This window comes from Anguilla rostrata, chromosome 3, assembly GCF_018555375.3.
Source record: "Anguilla rostrata isolate EN2019 chromosome 3, ASM1855537v3, whole genome shotgun sequence".
NCBI lineage: Eukaryota > Metazoa > Chordata > Actinopteri > Anguilliformes > Anguillidae > Anguilla > Anguilla rostrata.
The window spans coordinates 55356414-55377572 of NC_057935.1; the positions used below are offsets into that span (position 1 = coordinate 55356414).

Below are 21159 nucleotides of genomic sequence, written 5' to 3' on the forward strand. Positions count from 1 at the left end.
TTTTCCATGCATATATGAATACAAGGCATGACTGTCAGCCAATCAGAATAAAATAAATGCGTTTTATAAGGCTTTGCTTGAAAGAGGAAATTGCAAGCCATTGAAATATATAATTAGGTTCCTGTCCTACAGTTTCTGGCCTCTCTGAGATATGGCTGACACTTCATTTAGGGCTGTCAGCTTCTCTTTGCTTCTCGTTCAGACTCACAATATTATTTCCTAACAGAAGCCTGCGTATATTTGTCACAGACGGATAAATATAGTACAGCGTACTAAATGATGTGCCTATCACGTCATACTGGTACTATGATAGCAACGCATATCGTGTATGTCTATGTAATTGAGTACAACATATGTTTAAGACAGAAAAATGAAGAGAGAGAGCAATGTGCAACTGTCTGTGTGTGTGTGTGTGTGTGTGTGTGTGAGAGAGAGAGATTGTTGTAAGTGATTCAGGGTGGTACAGAGTTTGCCAGGACAGAGAATGTGAGAATTAGAGAGAATAAGGGGGTGAGAGATAATATGAGAGAGTGACTGTGAAAGCTTGAGAATTTGAGAGAACACAATGAGTGTGTGTGAACAGAATAACCACAGTGAAGCGCACTCAGGTTTTCAGAAAATTAATAATGGGCATGTGTTTTGGTGCCGTGTTTCTCCAAGGTAATTAAAAAAGCTGTGATATATAAAGAAATCTTCAAGCAGCCCTCCTCGCAAAAGCACACGTACACAAACCCCCCGCAATTGAAACTGGATTTATGGCTGGCTGCTCCACGCTGCTATGCCTACCTGTTTAAAGCATCCAAAAGACTGTAATTAAATGCATGGTGTCATGCATTTAAGATTCATCTGGGAGCCTGTAGAACTGGGAGCTCCAGTGGTGGCACATCCTGCGCTTCCGTTTACAAACTCCACTTCTGACAGTCAGCGAGTTGGTTCTTCCCACGACAAATGATCGCACTGCTCGAGGTTGACCATAAGGAAAAAGAGACTCCTTCTTCAGCCCCCTCTGCAAAAACAACAGAGCACAGCAATAAAACACTGCAATAAAGTCAATATTAAGTGACACTTGTTTTTGCCCGGCGTCCTCCATTCCAAACCTTGCTTGCAGCGCTCAGTTGATATACTGGAGCCACAAACAGCCTTTTATTGTTGCATTTTAAGGGGTGTTAGTTCCCACCTAATGAAGGCAGGGAATGTAGGGACACAAAGAAAAGTGTGTGTTTTTATGTGTACTTGTACTGGTAATTCAGAAATTCACGGTGAGTATGGAATATTGTGATAAATCTGAGCCATTTAAAATAATTTAAAACTGACTACTACTGTAATTCATGTGTATTTAGGCTGATGTTACTGTTGCAATGCACACAGAAGCTGTCTGGCCAGAGCAAGGGATAACAGATGGTTTGTATTGAACCTAGCACCATCGTGCCAAGCACTCTGTACCTGACCAGTCCAGCTCCTAAGTGAAATCAAATACAGCACAATGTAACTCTTAGATATCATTATTAGACACAATGAGTACGGTAGTGTGATGCAAGGCAGTGCTGTTCCTAGTGCCAAAAGCTGCTCATTGCTAGTGGTCTATTTAGAGGGTACACAAAGTTGCGGCTGGATGTTTCAATACTGGTTTTTTGAACCAGTGCAGGTGGTGAAAAAAATTAGATTTGGATCAAAGGTTTTGGAAAGGCCTGTACTATCATGGAGCACTCTTCCACCAATTTTAAAAAGGGGATTTCAGTCCCAGTTTTTGGATGTGCCCCATGGTCTAATAGTGAATTGACTATGGGAGCCCAGCAGCTAGCCATACTGTCGCTGACCCATTTCAGTGCCCTCCAAAATTATTGGCACAAAATTAACAATGTAGGCTGTATAAACAAATACAGGAAATTAGCTATACTCTGTGCTCAAAAGTAATATTAATATTATAATATGTATAATAAATACACTGAAAAAATAGCATTTAATAACATAAAATTCTGGTTTCTATAAGTGATTTTTCCAAAATTGAATGACTATACTCACTGTTTTTCACAGTCACAATAAATGTTCTAGATACAGCCAATATATTTATCTAATGATAATAAACTGGTATTAGTTCATTCCAAAAACTTCAACTCAACTGATTGAGGTGACCTTGTGAATGGAAATTTCATCAGTTTTGAGAAGAAGCGTAATGGCTCAAAAGCAGCCTGAGGAATCAGTCAACTCAGTTGGTCAGGTATGTTGGTGAAAAAAATTCTCAAAACCAAATGTTTGCTTCACAAACCCTGCCATTATGTTTTATGATAATATTCAAGCAAGATGATGTGCAACAAATTTCTTTTTCTGTTTTACCATTTTGAAATGTACTGCCCCGAGCAGGTCATGGAAACTGGGTCTGAAGAAGCTGTTGGGTAACCTTGAGCGACTCATAATTGGTGGTGGAATCGCCCCGGGTTAGAGAAGGTCCAGTTGGCTGGGATCCCAAGTCTTTTCACTCTCTAGTGACCAGCACTGGTCAACTGAACACCCATGGTTTTAGCTTGTAGGCTGCAATGTGAAAAGAAGCAACATGCTTCAGAGAAGTGTGTGTGCTCTTCTACAATCTCCTGTATTGGCTTTTGAGATTGCAATATAAGCGCAGATTATATTTTTGGACAAAGATGTGTAGGGAGTAGGTGTTGACAAAATTACAATGAAGGGACATTGAAAACAGAACAGCATATATATATATATATATGCTGCACCACATGACAATGTATATTTTTATTAAACATTTAGAATATAATGTCTAAATGATAGCTATTTAAATTAGAATACCTTTCCTTTGGCTGCTGCATCACACAACTATTCATCAGAACGAAGATTATGATGCTTGTTCTCTATGAGCGCTCTGCTCTTTTCATTCTGCAACCTACAGGCTGTCCTGAGTAGTTTATAACCTGCATTAGACAGACCTATCATTCAGGTACCCAAACAACCGGAGGGACCACCCTTGCAAGTGAACTGGGGAATACCATCTCAGTTTGAGCCTTTTACATCAGGGTGATGCTGGAGACAATTGTGATAAATCGTCTTGTGAGATATATCCCAGAAAGATCATAAAACATAGAAAGCGCTGTCAAAACCGAAACGTGACACTGTGTGACACCAGTGACACTGAGTGTGCAGCAGCAGTACCAGGATTTCAATTTTGGATGGCCCAGAGTAATTTTGGCTGGGCCCATTAATTGCCTAAATTAGGCCAACTGCACACCCCATGTACTATATTTCGTTAATTCACTGTAGGTGTTATGTCTCTGTCATGCCAGATATGCACCATTTGCCATTACTGTGTTTATAGCAAAAACAGCTAATCAGCATTCTAAACCTTTGGCCCCTGCATTCTATCTGTGATATTTTCATAATGACATCTCTGATTCTACACAGCTGGAAGCTGATATGTTGCTATAGCAATATTGAACACTGGGTGAAAAAGACGTCAACGTCACAGCTGAGGTGTGCATGCAACCCTAGGACAGCATTCTCATTATTTTGCAAAAGAAAAAACCTATATCAATATGTGATTGCAGAAGCTGAAATGGATGATAAGGACACTTGTTTTACAGTTGCGGCCAAAAGTTTACATACACCTAGGCTAAAGACATTCCAACTCAATTTTTCACAACTCCACATATTACCATACATTTCCTGTGTTAAGTCAATTAGGGTATCTACTTTATTTCCAGAAGAGGTTATTTCAAAATAATAGCTAAGAGACAGATTTATTTAAGCTTTTATGTACTATATCAGATTTTCAGTGGGTTTACATACACTTTCTTAGTATTTGGTGGCATTGCCTTTTAATTGCTTAACTGGAATCAAACGCTTGGGGTAGCCTTCCACAAGCTTCTCACAATACTTTGCCAGAATTTTTGCCCATTCCTCCTGACAGAACTGGTGGGCCTCCTTGCTCGGACATGCTTTTCTCAGTTCAGTCCACTAATTGTCTATGGGATTCATGTCAGGGCTTTGTGATGGCCACTCCAATACTTTCACTTTGTTGTCTTTAAGCCATTTTGTTACAACTTTGGAGGTATGCTTAGGATCATTTTCCTGCTGGAAGACCCAGTCGCGACAAAGTTTTAACTTTCTAGCTGATGTCTTGAGGTGTTGCTTCAGTATTTCTAGTTAATCCTTCTTCCTCATGATGCCATCTATTTACTGAAGTGCACCAGTCCCTTTTCCAGCAAAACAACCCCACAACATGATGCTGCTACCTCCATCCTTCACAGTCCTCATTGTCCTGTTCTTAGCTGACAGGAGTATAACCCTGCATGGTCTTCTGCTGCTATTGCCTATCTGCTTCAAGAATTGATGATTTGGGCATTCAAGGAGGCCATTCTGCACATCACTGTTGTAAGCAGCTGTTATTTGAGCATTAGTGACCAGTCAGCTTGAATTAGTCTGCCCATACTCCTCTTACCTTTCTCATTAATGAGGTGGTTTCACACCTTTACCTTTTAGGAGGGTGCAGGTTGGAGAGGTAGCCCTTCTGGCAACATTCGCCCTAATGTCTACTTGAATGAGAGTCTGCTCATGGCAGGTGATGTATTGCTGGTGATGTATCAATTAATAGTCCAACCACTCCAGCAAATGGTATTTGCTTGTACTGAAATCACTTGCCCAAAGTTTGATAGACTGCATAGTCTTCCTGTTTCATTTGGATCACAGTGGACAGGTTGCATCTGTTCACTCTAATAAGGACACATAAGAAATCGGAGATGAATAGTCTGCACCAAGTATTGCTTTTTCAATATTCCGTGGCATATTATCCACATCTTGGAGTTGAATATTTCATTGTTATCTTCTGGGTTTACAGCATACAACTGTCACTCCATGTAACAATCTGTTTTGCATTCGGATGGTCTTGGGCCTCTCTTTCCAAAATCTTAATGAGTGCACTAGCGATGTCATTCCCACCTCTACCTGCCATTGTCTCTGTCCACACAGCACAGAACCCTTTCATTGTGAGTGATGCATGTGCTGTGAGGTTACACAAGCTGAGCTTTCTTTTGTTAAAGAATGAGCTGATTTCTGCTCTTGGACATGATATCATGTTCTCTAAATCAAAACAGATAGTGGGCTGCTCTTTATCTTCTCATCCGTCTCCCTGTGCACATCATTTTTTACATCAATGTGACTTTGGTGAGCTTTCTTGTAATCAAGAGTTACTAAACCCTCTTTCGCAGTTGTATCGTAGACTTCACATTGATCACATCTGATTGGCAGACATGGAAACGGAGGCTAAACTCAGCCTTACGCATGAAGTATGTACCTATAGAATGTCCCCATTCTCATCACACTTAGTTTTGTAGAGGTCAAACATCTTTACAAGATCAAGAGATAGATCCAAGTAATGTTTATTGGTGCTGGCCTCGCAGTAGTGCGATCCAATGACTTGGGAGGATCTAATGTGTTTTCAGAACTGTTTCTTTTGGTTTTGATTCATTAATTTATTTATTTTACATGCTTCCCTTCCCTATCTAATTTGGGCCAGTAGACATGATCTGAAGCTCTCTGTTTCCATAATTGTCAGTACCTGCATTGCTACTTGTCTCTGTCACACTCCTGTTTGTCTCCGTCTCTGCCTCGACCCTGCTTGTTCCAGCCACACTCCTAGTTGCATCTCTTTCCCTAATTTTCTCTCCTGGTTTCCTGTTTGTCTTTGCTGCCCTCCAGGCACCCTCCTTCACTTCACCTCTCCTGGGTCTCGCGACTGCTCCCCTGTGTCCCCCTGCTACTTTCGACCCAAGCCTGCCCTCTCTTCTCTGGGCACTGCTCCTCACTGCTCTGGCTGCCCGGGCTATATAGATCGTCCTCAACACCTCCTTTGCTGTCACAACACATTACAAATTTAATAGCTTATCAGATCAATAGCTTCAATGGTTTAATAGATCAAGCCTCAGTCATTTTAACTTATTCCTTTTCTGTGACAAGTGAGATGCATTTTTGGACAAAATCTAATGGGGATATGTAAATAGCTATCTAACATAACAATACAGATTATGATAAGAGAGTGAGCACAACATGAATAAACCAGCATGGTGGACAGCTAAGTAAATTGTTTCAGCAGGATGCTTGAGTTGCAGTGTTGTTAGTAACATTAGCTAACACTGATAAATAATGCCACACAGACATAACTAAACACCCAATAACCAATATGTACCTAACTCAATTTTGACAAAAATATCAGACAGAACCTTCCAAGCTCACTTTATAAAACTTTAAGCCAGTCAGCACAGGTATGGTTAGAATCTGATTACTTTAGCTGGATTTACCTCCCAGGAGGGTATAATGAACGATATGTTCAACAAAACAAAAAGTCAAATCCACCTCTTGTCGCCACACAGACATTTTCCACTGAATATAACTCTTAAGAAAAGAGGAATAAAGTCAGAGATGTTGAATATCAAACAATGAGATTATATGCTGCCAATTGCCGGCAAAGTAGGGGTTCTTACGAAAGCCAGGGTTGGGACATATACTGAATTCCAATGAGGATACTTTAAAAGACAAAAGAGCAATCCCATCTGCTTATCTTTTTTTCATTTAGCAAAAAGCACACATGCATCTGTCTCCCTGTTCTCTGTTGTCCATGCACATACTGATATAGTCACACTATAAAATTCTCTCTCTCAATTCAATTTCAATTTCAAAGCGCTTTATTGGCATGACAAATACAGGCATCTGTGTTGCCAAAGCAGGTTATATAATAAAACTATGTACAATATGGATGATAGATTAATAAATAAAAAAATCTCGCATTCTCTCTCTCTCTCTCTGAGGCGGGGAATTAGAATTGCTCTTTTGAAGTCGTGGTAAGTTGGTTTTTTTTCTGTAATTGTGTTATGTTTTTTTGGTTTGGTTTTGTTCACTAACTTTGTGTTTCTTCATGTTTCTTGCAATGGTCTCTGTGTGTCTACTACGTGTATTTAAATATATGTACAATATATACATTTTTGTTTTTATTTATAGTTTCTTAATTTATTTATTTTTAATCTTTTTTTAACTTTGGCCCTGCATGTGTCTGTGAGTGGGTATTTGTGTTAATGTGGTCTCTTTCTTCTATTTTTTGTCCTATGTAATAAAGGAGACCCACAAGTTAAGAAAAGTCTCTCTCCTGTGGTACTGTGCGGACATTTGAGGATATCATGTTAGCTATGTAAGCACCTAAAATAACCTTCATCATACAGAAGAACTGCATGGGTCAATGAAAAACACACTTAAACTGAAATGAAATCAAAAACTCCAGAAAGTGAAAAAATAAAAATGCAGTATTCTATATTTATACAGAATATATACTCCTGTGATCACATTAACTATAGAAGAAACCCTTTTTATTATAATTTCCAAATTAAAGAATGCAATCTTAGGGGATATCTGGATTTGTGGAGTTGGAGGACAGTCAAAGATCCCAGAGTCGGGGTAAGGACAGATCAATCAGTCTGAAAAGGAGTACAGTCTGAAGGAAGGGAGGACTGTAATGAAGAGCTGCTAAATCCCATTGTGGTACAGAATCTGGAAGCAGGGATTGACATGCTATCGATCACTTCGCAACCCCAAGTGGCAGACCCTGCTCTCAACAGTCCACCAAGAGTAAAGGTGGTAGCATAATGGTTAGGGAACTGTCATTGTGGTAACCAGAGATACTTTGATAAGACTACATCAACAAGAGCAGATACAATGGATGATGGCATAATGGCATTCAGTAGCACTAACTTAACATTTTATGACATTTTATTTATTTGCTGCACTTTGCGGCTCAGGTCCTAAGATAAAATGAGATGCTGTATGTTGTCTTCTGGTTCAGCAACAAAAGTGGAACGTCATGTCAATACCACTTTTTTTAGCTGGATAAATATTAGTTGTCATGCCTCTTGATTCACCATACATTGAGGCAATGTTTTTTATGTATAAAGAAGGAAAAATGGGAATAAAAGATTTTCTATCAGGGATTAAGTAGCACCCTTTGGCTGTGATCACACAGGATGCATTTTAACAGCTGGGGATGCCTTTTTTTCTATGTTCAATGAGTTTGAAGCATTTTCTATGCTGCTTTTGCGCACCAGGTGCCTCACTTTATCTGCCCTGGGTGCCTTGCTGTTTTTAGGTGTGCACAGAGCTGAAAATGATCCTATTTCGATGCGCCCCAACGAAAAAGCACCCTACATCACTGTCATTCTTTTCTCTGCTATCTAAATGCATAAAAATAGAGGTGGGCCTTGATTCTGCTATTAGCTTCTGCTTTAAATGAAGAAGATGGGAGACAAGTTGGTTGTTACGGTTTCTGGCTGCAAAAAGTAGTGCAATTTCATAAATCATGACTTCCACGACAAAAATAAGTGGTCCAAGGCACGGCAACAGATTAGTGCCATATGGGCATAGATGGCAAGTTATTTTCAGATGAAATTAGTTCATGCCATTAAATACGTAATGTAAATGATTGACAGTAGCGGATTGTGGTTGCCAAGCAACAGCAAAAAAGATGCCTCCAGCACTTTTTACAGGGTTGGCATCATAAGTTCAAGACAGGTAGAGCACCTGCTGTTTTCAAGCCTACAAAATGTGTCTGCCTAAATGAAGTTCCCAACTGACTACTTTTTTTTTTTTTTTTTTAGCTGGTAACAGTCCGAGCACTTCTTTGTAGCAAAATTACCTATAATCCATAGTGCAGCCCTTCACAACAAATGGAAGATTTGCTAATTGTTGCTACAATTTATTTCCAAGAGTATTATGGCTAATGCTAGCACATGACCAGTCTCTGCTAAAACTCACTCTGCTGTAACTCTGGTAGTAGGTTTGCTTCTCAGGAGAGGCATTATGGTTTTACCCTTGAGCAAGATACTTAACCTGAGTTGCTTCATGAAGTTTCCAGCTGTACACGTGGGTTGTATGCAGTGCTTGACAATAACTTTTTGGCTCACCAAATTTTGATTAATTTTATGTTTTTGTGGCCACACCTATAATGGTGAAAATCTATCACCAGACTACATTATTCTCTAGTTCCCATCTAATGTTTGTTCGATCCAAAGAGCTGTATCAGTTGATGTCATGTCACCACATGGCCTAAAGTTAAATATACGTATGAAGATGCTGTCTGAGTTAAACAAATACAATAAATTGTGTAAGTAATAATCTACTAACAACAGGCTAACAACCCTGTTCAGCTGAACTCTGCGGGGGGTTAGCAATCCCAGCAAGCTATCATGCTATATCAAATCAGTGCAATCTGTCAGTCACTAAAAGACTGTTTATAATTACATACATTTGGATTCCTTGACAACACACACAATACAGTAGCCAAAAATCAATTTACTTGTATATAGCCATAACAGACTTTTGGCAATATTAACTTTTTTTTTTTAATGGAAAAAGCTACCATTCGCTCGCTAAAGTGGCAGGTAAGAGTGATGGAGTTACATGCCACTGCTGAACCCGGGTTGTAGAAAAAGGATGCAGACTGTAGAAGTTATTCTGGATAACCATGTGCCAAATACCTAAAAATAAGTAAATGTAAGAGATCACTAGAAAAAAAAGAGCCCCTACACAGAGAATGCAGGTATCATAGCACTACGCACAAAGAACGTGACTGCTCAACACAAAGAACACAAGTCTTTTACTATGTTATTTTTCTAAAAAAATTTCCCCCTAATTTGTAATACCCAATAATGCTCATGCTACAACAATAATCGCAAAAACTCATCAACACACCAATGTCATTTCATCCACTGCTTATCACACAGCACAAGTTGGACATGATTCAGAGGAAGACACTTTATGTGCAGCTTGATTGGTGGACTTGAAGGGGATCACTGGTGAATGAAGAGCCATTGTCATCCCGGCTGACTGAAAGCCATCCCTGGGTGATGCTGGATCCAGTTGTGCATTGGCCTGCAGGGCTGCTGACCAGAGTCAAGATTGGCAGTGTGTGGGGAAACCAGCATATGTTCTGTTTTACAGAGACCGAATAATAGCAAAAACTATTTCGCAATACTCTTTTTCAACTGAGGAGTGATACACTGCATACAGATATGCTGCATCTATCTGCTATAATGACTCTCAAATCACCTGTGATTGATTGACTGTGGGAAATGTGGAGAAACATAATGATCTTTCAAATCACTGGAATCAAATTTATCAGTGACAACAGACATAGCAGTTGGCTTTATCAGTTATTTGATTTTCTTCTCATGTAAATCAGCAAGAGGGTTATGCACTCCTTGTGTAGTTGCAGATTTCCCCATTTACCACATGCTTCCTTTTTTAATAATCTGTTTTGTTGGCACAGCACATAGAAAACCAAAAATAAAAACAGTAAAATAAGTTAACTCATTCTGCCTGTTACAGCTCTCTTCCTTTTATGCTTGTTATTCTAATTGTTTTGCACTCACTCATGACGGTCTTGATTGCTGGTTTTATTAATTTATTTATTGCGTCTTCAAGTGCTGGTAACGCACATGCACACACACACACACACACTCAATTTGAAGTGTATTACATACATGACCCAAGTAAAAACAAAAACTGTTTGATTGGTGAAATCAAGAGAAGTCTTAATGGAATTTTGGTAACACTTTGTGTGTTCCACTAACTTGTGTTAGACTTAAAATGACAGTGTACTCACTACAGAGAGGAAATTTAATTATTTTATATTACAGACTTACAGCTCAAATTTGAGTATTTACATCCATATTGGATGGTCCTTGTAGGAAATTTATATATAGTCCCCCCATTTCTGGGACCAAAACTAATTGGACAAATGAACATAATCCTAGTCTTCATATTTAGTATTTGGTTGCAAAACCAAATTTGGTTGCATTTGATGACTGCCTGTAGTTTGTGACCATCAACAGCCACTGGGTATCTTCCCTGGTGATGCTCTGCCAGGCCACATTACACTTTTTAGCCCTGAAAAACGAATTGGCTGCATTAACAGAATGTTTGGGCTCATTGTCCTTCTGCAAAGTTCCGTCCAATATTCAGAGGCATTTGGTTGAACCTGAGCAAAGATGGTGTTTCTGCACACTTCAGAATTTATCCTACTGCTGCCATCAGTAGTCACTTCATCAATAAAAACAAGTGAACCAGTCCCAGTGGCAGCCATATGTGCCCAAGCTATAACACTACCTCCACCATGTATCACAGGTGAGGTTGTATGCTATTGATCATGAGCAGTTCCTTTCTTTCTCCACACTTTCGTCTTTCCATAACTTTGGTACAAGTTAATGCTTGCCTCATCAGTCCATGTGAGCTCAGTAGTAGTTTTTTAATGTACTTTTCAGCAAGCTCTTCTAACCTGCCACTCTGTTCTTGAGACTTATCAGTGGTTGGATCTTGCGGATAACTCTTTGAGGTTATAATGAGGTGGTCTTTCAAACATCTACATCCTGGAGAGTGATCTTGATCTGTTCCACAGCTGAAAATGGGTTTTCTTCATGACAGAAAGTATTTTTCAGTTATCCACAACAGTGGTCTTCCATAGTCTACCAGATCGTTTGCTATTGCTGAGCTCATCAGTGTCTTCGTGCTTCTTAACAGTGTGCCAAGCAGTTGATTTTGACACACCCAATGTTTTGGCTTTGGCTCTAATCAATTTATTCAGATTGTTTAGCTGCCTAATTTTTTTTTGGTCCTTATGTTGAAAGAAAGCAGCAACAGACTCCAAAAGCAAATGTCTAGAATGAACTATTGACCTGTTCTTAGATTTCTTGTGCATGGAATAATGATGTAACAACACACAGCTAGCCAAGAAACAACTGACCAGTCTGAGATATCGCGTTCACGAGAATCGGGACGGACGGACGGACGGACAACCCAAAAACATAATGCCTCCGGCCACGGCTGTGCCGTCGCGGATGCATAAAAACACTGAAATTGAAAATGATTATTTTTAGATGACATGGTTTTACGGTAGAATATATCTTTACAAAAAAAAACTGAAATATGCTTTTTGCATACGTATTCAGCCCCAGTTCTCTGAAAGCTCCAAGTTTACAAAGATAAAAATAATTACCCTAACAAGGACCACAATTGCTTTACCATTGACCTCTATCTGTGAACCATTAAAGTAAATGTCATATTTTCTGTATGAAAATCCAACTCTGTTTAAGGATCATTGGTCAGGCTGTGAATCTAAAGGAAATGTGAAAACTAAGGAGCATTCTAATGAAGTTAGAACTAATAGTAGTACAAGTGAATAACCTAGGCGAAGAAATAACATATAAGTGTTTGGACAACCCAGTGACCACTGCTGGATCAATTGGTAAGGGAAGCTGTATCACAGCACCCAGGCACTGCCTAGAAAAGAAGACTTGTGAGGGAAGCCACAGAGAGGCCAATAATCATATGAAGTTCACCAGTAAGCATGCGAGTGACCCAGCTAAGATGTGGGAAAAGGTTTTGAGGTCAGATGAAACCAAGATGGCAATTTTTTCACCAAAATTGTAAGCACTATGCGAGGCAGAAACCTAACAATGACCGTGCTTCAGAAACACCACCCCTACAGTGAAGTCTGGTGGTGGCAGGAACATGAAGCGGGGATACTTTTCATCAGCAGGGACTGGGCATCTTGTTAAAACTGAAGAAAGAATGAATGGAGCGAAATACATTCTACGAGAGAACCTGCTTCAAACTGCTTAAGAACTGAAGTTGGGGAGAGAGTTCACCTTTCAGCATGATCACAAGCACCAGGCCAACGCAACAGTTAGAGTGTGACTCAAGAACAAAAAATGTTCTACAATGGTTCAGTAAAAGTCTTGATGTCAATCCCATTGAGAGCCTGTGGCAAATTTGAAAATGCTGGTCCACAAGCGTCATCCAAACAGCCTGAACAATCTGGAGCAAATCTGCCAAAAAGATTTACCCTAAAGCAGTTTACAAAGCTGGACAGTGCTACCCACCGCACCACCGAAAGGTTAGTTTAGGTTATTTAACATTGACTTGCAAATAAAAAAAATAAAAAAAAAACGAATCTCAAAGACACTTACAATAAATGGGCCTGGCAACATTGCCATAAATTAGGGTTAAGAGCAACAGTAACCCAAAGATTATATCATTTTCTCATTGTTGAGCATAGAAAACAAAAAATAATGAATTTTATCCATTTTTATCCACCAATATTGTTTATATTAATTGAAGGTCCCAATAAGACTATTACTCAAAAGACTAAAATTGCTGTGTGTGTGTGGAGTAATTGGCAATACGACCCTGACATACATATGAAATTATATTTATTTTATAGTTGAACATGATGAGAACAATGAAGGAGGCAAATTATAAACAAAATAAAGTCACGAGAAGACATACATTAAAACAAAATACTAAACATAGTATATTTTTAAATCCTTTTAGTAGGCTTTGATATACTGATTTACACAGCTGGCTCACATTAACCCCACCCTTCTGGGACACCTTGCCCATGCAGTATATACACCCAAATGGTGCATCTGCCCTCCAAGCTTATCAACCCCCCAATAGATGGGGCTAGTAAGCTAGTGGAAGCAGGGGAGGAGATGGGAAAAACTAAAGGCTTCAAACACAGTTGTAGACTAAATGAATATTTAACTATGGCCATAGCCTGGAAAGACACTGTATAATTAGCTGCTGTGGTGTTGAATTGTAGGTTGTTACATCACAGGAAGTTCTTTATCTAATATTTCACAGTTCATTCCAGTTGCCTCTCCACAGTGTGGATGCAGACATAGGACTGAGGACAAATTTTTAGAGTCACTCAGCTCCAAAGTGTCACATTCACACCCTTTCATCCAACTCACATTAAAACATTGCTGATCATACATATTTAGGTCTGATTTTCGCAGCACTGGTCAGATGAAAGTAAAACTTTGTTCCGCTGCTTTCCCTCAGGTGTGAATGCTGGGGTCTCTCATTCCATAGAACTAATTAAAAGGTGTGAGCAACGCAAGGGGCATACCTTATGTGACTCCAACAGACTCATAGCTCCACAGTAGATTGCACCCTATTTTATTTTCTCTTTATCAGCAAACCATAGAGGCAGTAAGGAGTGAACTGAGGGAAACTCAGGACAGAAGTGCAAATTAGGTAAAATGTATTGATATAGTATGTATAGACACAGCACTACCTTTACACGTTTAATTCAAATAAATGCATCCCAGCACAGCATGTAATTTGTCATTAGATAAAGGTCACTCTGGAGAGGGGGGGAGTGGGTGAGGGGGGGGTAGCTGTATACTAAACAGTAACTAAACATGTCACTATACTACATTATACTTGAGGCAAAGATTGATTGCAATAGATTGTAATATGAGACTGAGGTCCGAAGTATATTTGCCGACACACTACCTTGCCCCTTCCGCTGCTTTAGACACCACAATCACAATTCTCATTTCACCCCATAGCCATTAATTATCCAAACCCCCTTTCATCAGACTGAGCCTGTTATTAAACATGGAATTATATTAGTGCTGAATTAAACAACGTCCATGACCGTGATGATGTTTTGTTTCTGCTCTCAACCACATATTCCTGCTACTCCCTGTTGCTCACAAATACCTAAGGCCCTGACAGCTTCTATGTTTGCAGCTGAAAGGAGTGAGAAATGATTTTAGCTTGACCAGTACAGCGACACTGTAAAGCAGCGACACTGAAAAGCAGCAGCACAGCACCCTTGTCCTGAAATAAACCTGACCTGTGGCTGGCTTAGTTGTGAAGGTTTTTCTTTTACATAACTAAAGTGAGTTGAAGTTGACTCTTGGGGTACTATTCTTAAGAAAACTGAGTGTGAGTATTGTATCGCCACTGATAAACATGATGGTGAGATTTTTTTTTTTTTTTGATGAATCCATGCTCATCCATTTTAATGTGATGGAGGGAAATATTACAAATGGTTCAGTTCCTCCTTGGTGTCTTTCCCCCCAGTTCACTGGAATCAATTCACTTTCCCTACCACTTGTTTTCAGAAGCATTAGAGACTGAATTTGATTTTGTATTTGCATATTGCTTCACTGCAACTTAGCAAAGCAAATATTCTGTTCTTCAAGAAAGGAAAAAGAGACAATGACATCAGTAATTATGGGCATATTGAGTATTTTGTTATGTATAAATGAAATAATTAATTATTCTATGTCCACAAATGATAAAACATCTGTGAACAAATTTTTGAATAAAATGTGACACCACAAAAATATTTGGATAATTTATACCAAGAAATTTTTGTTTTTCATCCATCTGACAGTTCTGAAATCGGATAAATCCTGAAATTGGAAGCACCAATGTTCATTGGTTATGCAATTCAAACTCTATTGAACGCATTATATTTTTATCAGGTACCGCAACCACAAAAAAAAAAAAAAAAAAAAAAACACTGCCGCAGTAATTCATTTAAAGCATAAATGTAAATAGATCAACAGTGAAAAAGTGACAGATATTTCTACATAAAATATGGAATATATTCCTATGATGCCACATCACGCACAAACAATATTCACCCACATCACTGACCTATTCATGCTGCATGTTAATTAGAATTCAAGAAATGTAAATAAAATGACACGGTCTGTCCAATGAAATGCCTCTAAATTAACCCATGACCGTGCGTACAAGGGGAAGGCTTCGCAGTGAATAAAATTGCAGTTACAAAATAACCTTGACCTTCTCCACAGTTTACGCTGAATGTCAGGCCAATTAGATGCAAGGCTTGCTCATCTTCTCGCCCGTTTGACCCCAGAGAAAGCGCTTTGCATTTTGACAGGCTGGTGCTAAGTGCTGGAATTAGACCATTAGAATGCATTACACGATGCGCCAGGTAAACGGGCAGGCCAGGGCCGAGCGAGAGCACTTCTGTTCCTGCGCTACTGCACGCGCTCACACGTTCAAGGGTGACGCAGTGAGCTCACAGATTGTGTTCATACTGGTATTTATTTGGGTGATATATCCGTTTTTTCTTCCTCTTCCCCCTTATGCCTTGTGCCATAATTATAATGGCCATTATCTCTTTTGTCATACGTATGTTTACACAACACCGTTACTGAGTCAGACTGAGCACCTGCAATGGTGATCTCACCGGATGTGATCCTTGGGGTACTAATGGTCTTATCTGCAGGCATAGTATGCCACTTTGAACATTTGAGCAGTTTTTTTTAGGCAGAGACATGACAGGGTTGGTTCTTTATTTTACTTTTTTTTCCCCTTTCATTTCAGCTTTGAAGTAATTAGATAGCATAAGTAATTGGGCAGCATCCTTTAATTTCCCCTACTGAAAAGAAAAGACTGAGCATAGCACCTCTTTATATGCTAATGGTCTTTTGTTGAACTTGTCAACATTACAAAATAGGCCTTCACATTTGCATGGTTTACTTACTTCATTGTCAGGATATAAAATTGTATGCACAAAGTACAAAGATTACAGCAAGCATGTCTGAGGTGCAGTTCTGTTTCCTGTTGTCTCTACATTAAATTTCAATGACAAAAAAATCTGTCCTTCAGAAATGGCCTTCACTATACTGTCAAAAAAAGTGAGTTTTACTTCATTGCCTCCACATAGCATATTCTGCAGTGATAGCAGTGTGTTGCTATGCTTAAGGAGCTGAACCTTTCACCAAATGGTGGCAGGCCCTATTTCCAAGTGTGCCCCCACAGCACCGCACCATTGAGCAAATTACCCAACCAGACCTATCTCACACCAAATTCCATGAATAGATATATAGATAAAAACAAGTTGTGTGAAGCATGTTGAATAAAAGCCTTTCGAACAAATAAATGTTATTGAAAGTGCATTGCTTGCATATAAGGGAATTTGTCTATAGTGACAAAACATCTATGTTCCTTTAAGTGCTCCATTCTAGTTGAAGATTATTGAATGGCTAAGGTGAGTAATGCATGATGCATTATGTACACACACACACACACGTCTGTGTTACTAAGAGCGGACTATCATGCTAAACCTGCCAAGTGGGGACATTTTTACCCCCACAGACAGAAAATTTTGTTTCAAGCTTGTTTATACTATTTACTGAGCTTTCACTTTTATCATTTTTTTTATAAGCAAAGTGTGGACCTGAACTAGGCCTACCTAACAAAGGGGCGGACTATCCAGCCTACAGGAAAACTATGTATGTCTGTGCTCTCCAAAAACAGATAATAAACATTTAGATCGTTACAGCACTTACATTTTTTTTTCCTAGGACAAAAATATTTTGAGAATGTTACTGTGAAATTAAAATGACTGTAAATATTTTTGTACAGAACAGGCCTGGTTACTAATAATGGAAAGCATGTGGCAAGAGAAGACATCACTGACTTTGAAGGAGCAGGGTTTTCTGCGGTTCGTCTGGGGGATGCTTCAATAACAATGGCAGCAGAACTCACTGACCTTTCACGAACAGCACTGTCTAAAGTAGGATCTTTTTTGTTGGATACTGGTCAACTGAAATGTTTGCCTTCAATCAATAGGTGTCAATAGGTGTCACCACTGCCCTGTGGTGGATATAGGATGCCACCTTCAAGTCAACCATAAATGCCTTGTAAAGCTAATAATGACATCATGAACATGTGCCTTAGGGGTGTGCAGAGACATCATTATCTGCATCTGTATCTGTTCAACCAACAAAATTATCTGTTTGTGTATCCGTATTCGGATAGAAGACCGGAAGTTTACACCGGAAGTCACGTTAAATCGGGCAAATGTTGTATTTTCTAACCTAATATTCATTTGCAATGCAATTGTTGTGCCGCATTTAATCATAAAAGATGCTATAATAAGCTCATTTTATGCTTTGTGTACTTGACGATGGGGTTATTTTATCATCTAAATTAACTAATGAAATTATATTGGTGGGATGTCTAAGTTTGAATCTGATCCAAATATTACCCTATCATGATCCTAGTGATTATTTCGCAGATAAACGTAGTAACCCCCGCCCTCTAAAAAAAGGAAAAAAGAATGATGAGCCGTTCTTTGGAATGGCTCTCGGAAAGGAATGGAGCCATAAGACCGGCTCGCTTCAAAGAGCCGTAATTCCCATCACTACTTATAGGCTAGGTAACAAGTGAAGAACCTATTGTAGCGAGACAATGCTCCATCAGGAAGCTGACTCGTAGGCAGTTTGAAACTCAATGAAACTTTATTGAGGAACAAAACAGAAAGTAAGACAATCCTCAGATTCAGACTTCGCTATAGCGAACAGCAGAGAAGCCCCCTTGTACAGCACCGATGGTTCGCTCAGGGTAACACATATAAAACTAAACTAAAAGACACAATTCAGCTAGCACAAGAACACATATTCACACACAATAAATTCACTTTTTACATACATTTACAATTTACAGTCCCACATGAACTATTTACAAAAGTTGCGCAGCCTGCCGGAAGAGCCCCCGGACGTCACACTATCATAAAGCTAGCTGGCAAATCCGCTTTAGAGGGTTTTCCAATAATGGGACAGCCCGTCGTGGTTTATTCCTTACATACGATGGGGGTGGTGATGCGACCGAGGCGAAGCTGAGGATCGCTTAACCAGCCCCAAAGTACATTATTTTCCAATAACGGGACAGCCCGGAGGGGTTTATTCCACTTATATAACAGGTTACCAACAATTACTATATATGGTTATTTTAATATTTATTGATTTTTATAGATTTCATCAGCTGAAAGTGAAATATTCTTCCGTGGGCTTTTGGGCATATAATTTTACCGTTGTCAAGCAAACTCTGGTTGGTAGTTCTATTTGGACCGTCGTTATGCAAAAACCTCTGGTCGTTAATTCTATGAAAGCAATGATTCCATCAAGAAAAAATAGTTCCTTCTCGTTTTATACCACACAATTAGTTTATACCATGTATACCATACATTTTTTGTCATGACGTTATTTAATAAAACTGCATGAAACCATAAGTCAATCAAATTCATCTCCCTACCACTGTCTTGCTTTTTAAATGGTGTGGCCGCGCAGTGTAGACATAACATCTTTCTAAGACCCTCTGAAATGGGTTTTGAATGTCAGCTAGCTTTATGATAGGTTCGCCGTCACGAGGCAGATGCTATGTGCCAGAGTTCCAGATACTTTCTCTCTCTGTCCGTGTAACGTTAGATAGAGGTTATGAGAACTCCAAATGGAGCTGTCTTTTTTTTCCCCAAATCCGAATAATAACAAGCAACTTTGGGTAGAAGAAATACCTGTTTCCATCGCATTAATCGTGCTTTCCCGAATACAGTATTCGGATACATCCCTAATGTGCTTTTTAAAGGCATGTATTTAGGATGTTTCTACTTCAAATATTCCCTATGCTTTATAAGGGCTTTATAAGGGTGGGCAGTTGACAATAGTTGAATTTTCTTTCTTTTTTTGTGTGTGCAAAAATCTATGATTCATCAAAACCTTGGAAAAATTCAGACTGCAGTCCAAATTAGCACCTGGAGCAGTTGTGACTGGTATAGTGGCTCTTGAAATATGCCAAGTATATTGGACAAAAGCCATATAAATGCATAGAGATGAAAAACATCCTTTTACTGGAATGACTTATTTTGTACCTTAATTGCTTTAGAGTAGATAGGTTATTGGCTGTAAATGTAGAAAAATGTATGGGAGTTGTCTGATCAACACATATCCACAAGTTAAACAGTAAAACACATGAGAAAGGAAAATAATAATCATTCAAATCATAGGTGGCAAGAAGGGAGGAGGGGAGAGCTTGCCCGTCTTCCTTGTCTTGACGTTCATTGGCACCACTCTGGTCCTCATGTTGACAAACATCAATAAGCTCTGTTGTAACTGCACTAAGAAAACAATTGAACACACCTGACTATCACTCAAACACCTTTTCCACCATTTTTCCAGACATTATGATGCCCTGAAATAGAGGACTATTTATAAAAAGTGCTGTCATTTCTACATGCGTGAAAATGTGTGAAAATACCCTTAAATAAGAGCTGAGAATGTGCACTTTAACCACGTGACCACATTGTTTCAATACAAACACAATTTCCTTCAGTGTTAACGCTCCAACTATCAAGTTTTAAACAGTGTTACCGTCATGTTTCATATATTCCCAGTTCATTTTTTTTCCTCAAACCATGGTTTCTGCCTTGTCCTGGATAAACTCACTTATGTAATAATGTAGGTTTCAGCAGATAACAGCAGTGCCCACTGTATTCTGGTTCAATGGTGATTCCATGTGAGTCTTTGCCCAAAAGGTAATTAAACAATAAACAGATAATTTGTCTGTGTACTGGCTGGGGAAATGCCGTGTAGTAAGCCCAGGGAATAAAACGGGGGGGAGAACAGGTCACATTGACCCTGACTGGCCTGAGCCTTGATTTACATTAAACTGCTAAGGATGCAAAAAACCAAGGCAGTTTTGTCATCTGACCTTGTGTCTCATCTGAATTTGCACAGAAAATTGTTGAAAATACTTGTATTACCATTAAATCTCCCTTCTTTGACACAGTGCAGATTTGATATGAACTGTGGGGCCCACCCATGCAGCTGAACATTGCCTTAACCGGATAAGCCAACCAGCAGCCCTCATAATACACTTTTCTGAACAATATTTATATGTGCATTCACCTTAACTCAAAGCTACCAGACATTTGACCTGGAAAGCCTTACCGTTGCCTGTAACATCCAGTTTCAATATTTAAATGTGTTTTTATTTTTATTTAGTATCACTGCTTGCATTGTGTAAGGCCCATTATCTTTTTTTTTTCTTGTGAACATCAGTTTGCTGTTTGATGTGCATAACAACTACAACACAAGAACGCCTCTCCCGTGGAATTATACAGTGACATACAGGATTAAAATGAAGCAATCTCTCAATGGAGAAGGCAAGCCTCTGGCTGCTTTCAATACAAGGTTCAAAACATGAATCATCCTTTCAAGTGAAATGATGCTAGACATTAACTATCAGAATGCTAACATGAACCACAGATTGATTTAATCAGCAGGGTCTCTGCACAATGTCTTCATACACTGATGCCAAATGTGGCATACATTTGGATACCTGATTTGAGAGGATTTTGATATGATGGGAAAAGTGTGTGTTCTCAAAGGAGTGGGTGATAAGACAACTCTCACTTTTAGTGAGACATTAGCGCACTGTCAGGACTTGTCTAAAAGTTGTAAAAGTTTCCTGTTGATGAAAATAAAATACTAAGGTAGCCTATAC

General features: G+C 39.1%; 1 protein-coding gene across 6 annotated transcripts in view; it reads right to left on the reverse strand.

The window, feature by feature from the left end:
* Positions 1-21159, reverse strand: part of LOC135251192 (teneurin-1-like) — a 361745-nt gene that overhangs the window by 240935 nt on the left and 99651 nt on the right. For 4 of the 6 annotated variants that reach the window (XM_064328375.1, XM_064328368.1, XM_064328369.1 and 1 more), the window contains one exon: positions 787-1006. The exons of 1 other annotated variant lie outside the window; for it this stretch is intronic. The gene's annotated coding sequence lies outside the window, so the exon portion shown is untranslated. Of the gene's footprint in view, positions 1-786; positions 1007-2334; positions 2530-21159 lie in introns of all 6 variants that reach the window. One more of the 6 variants, XM_064328370.1, reaches the window with a different exon arrangement.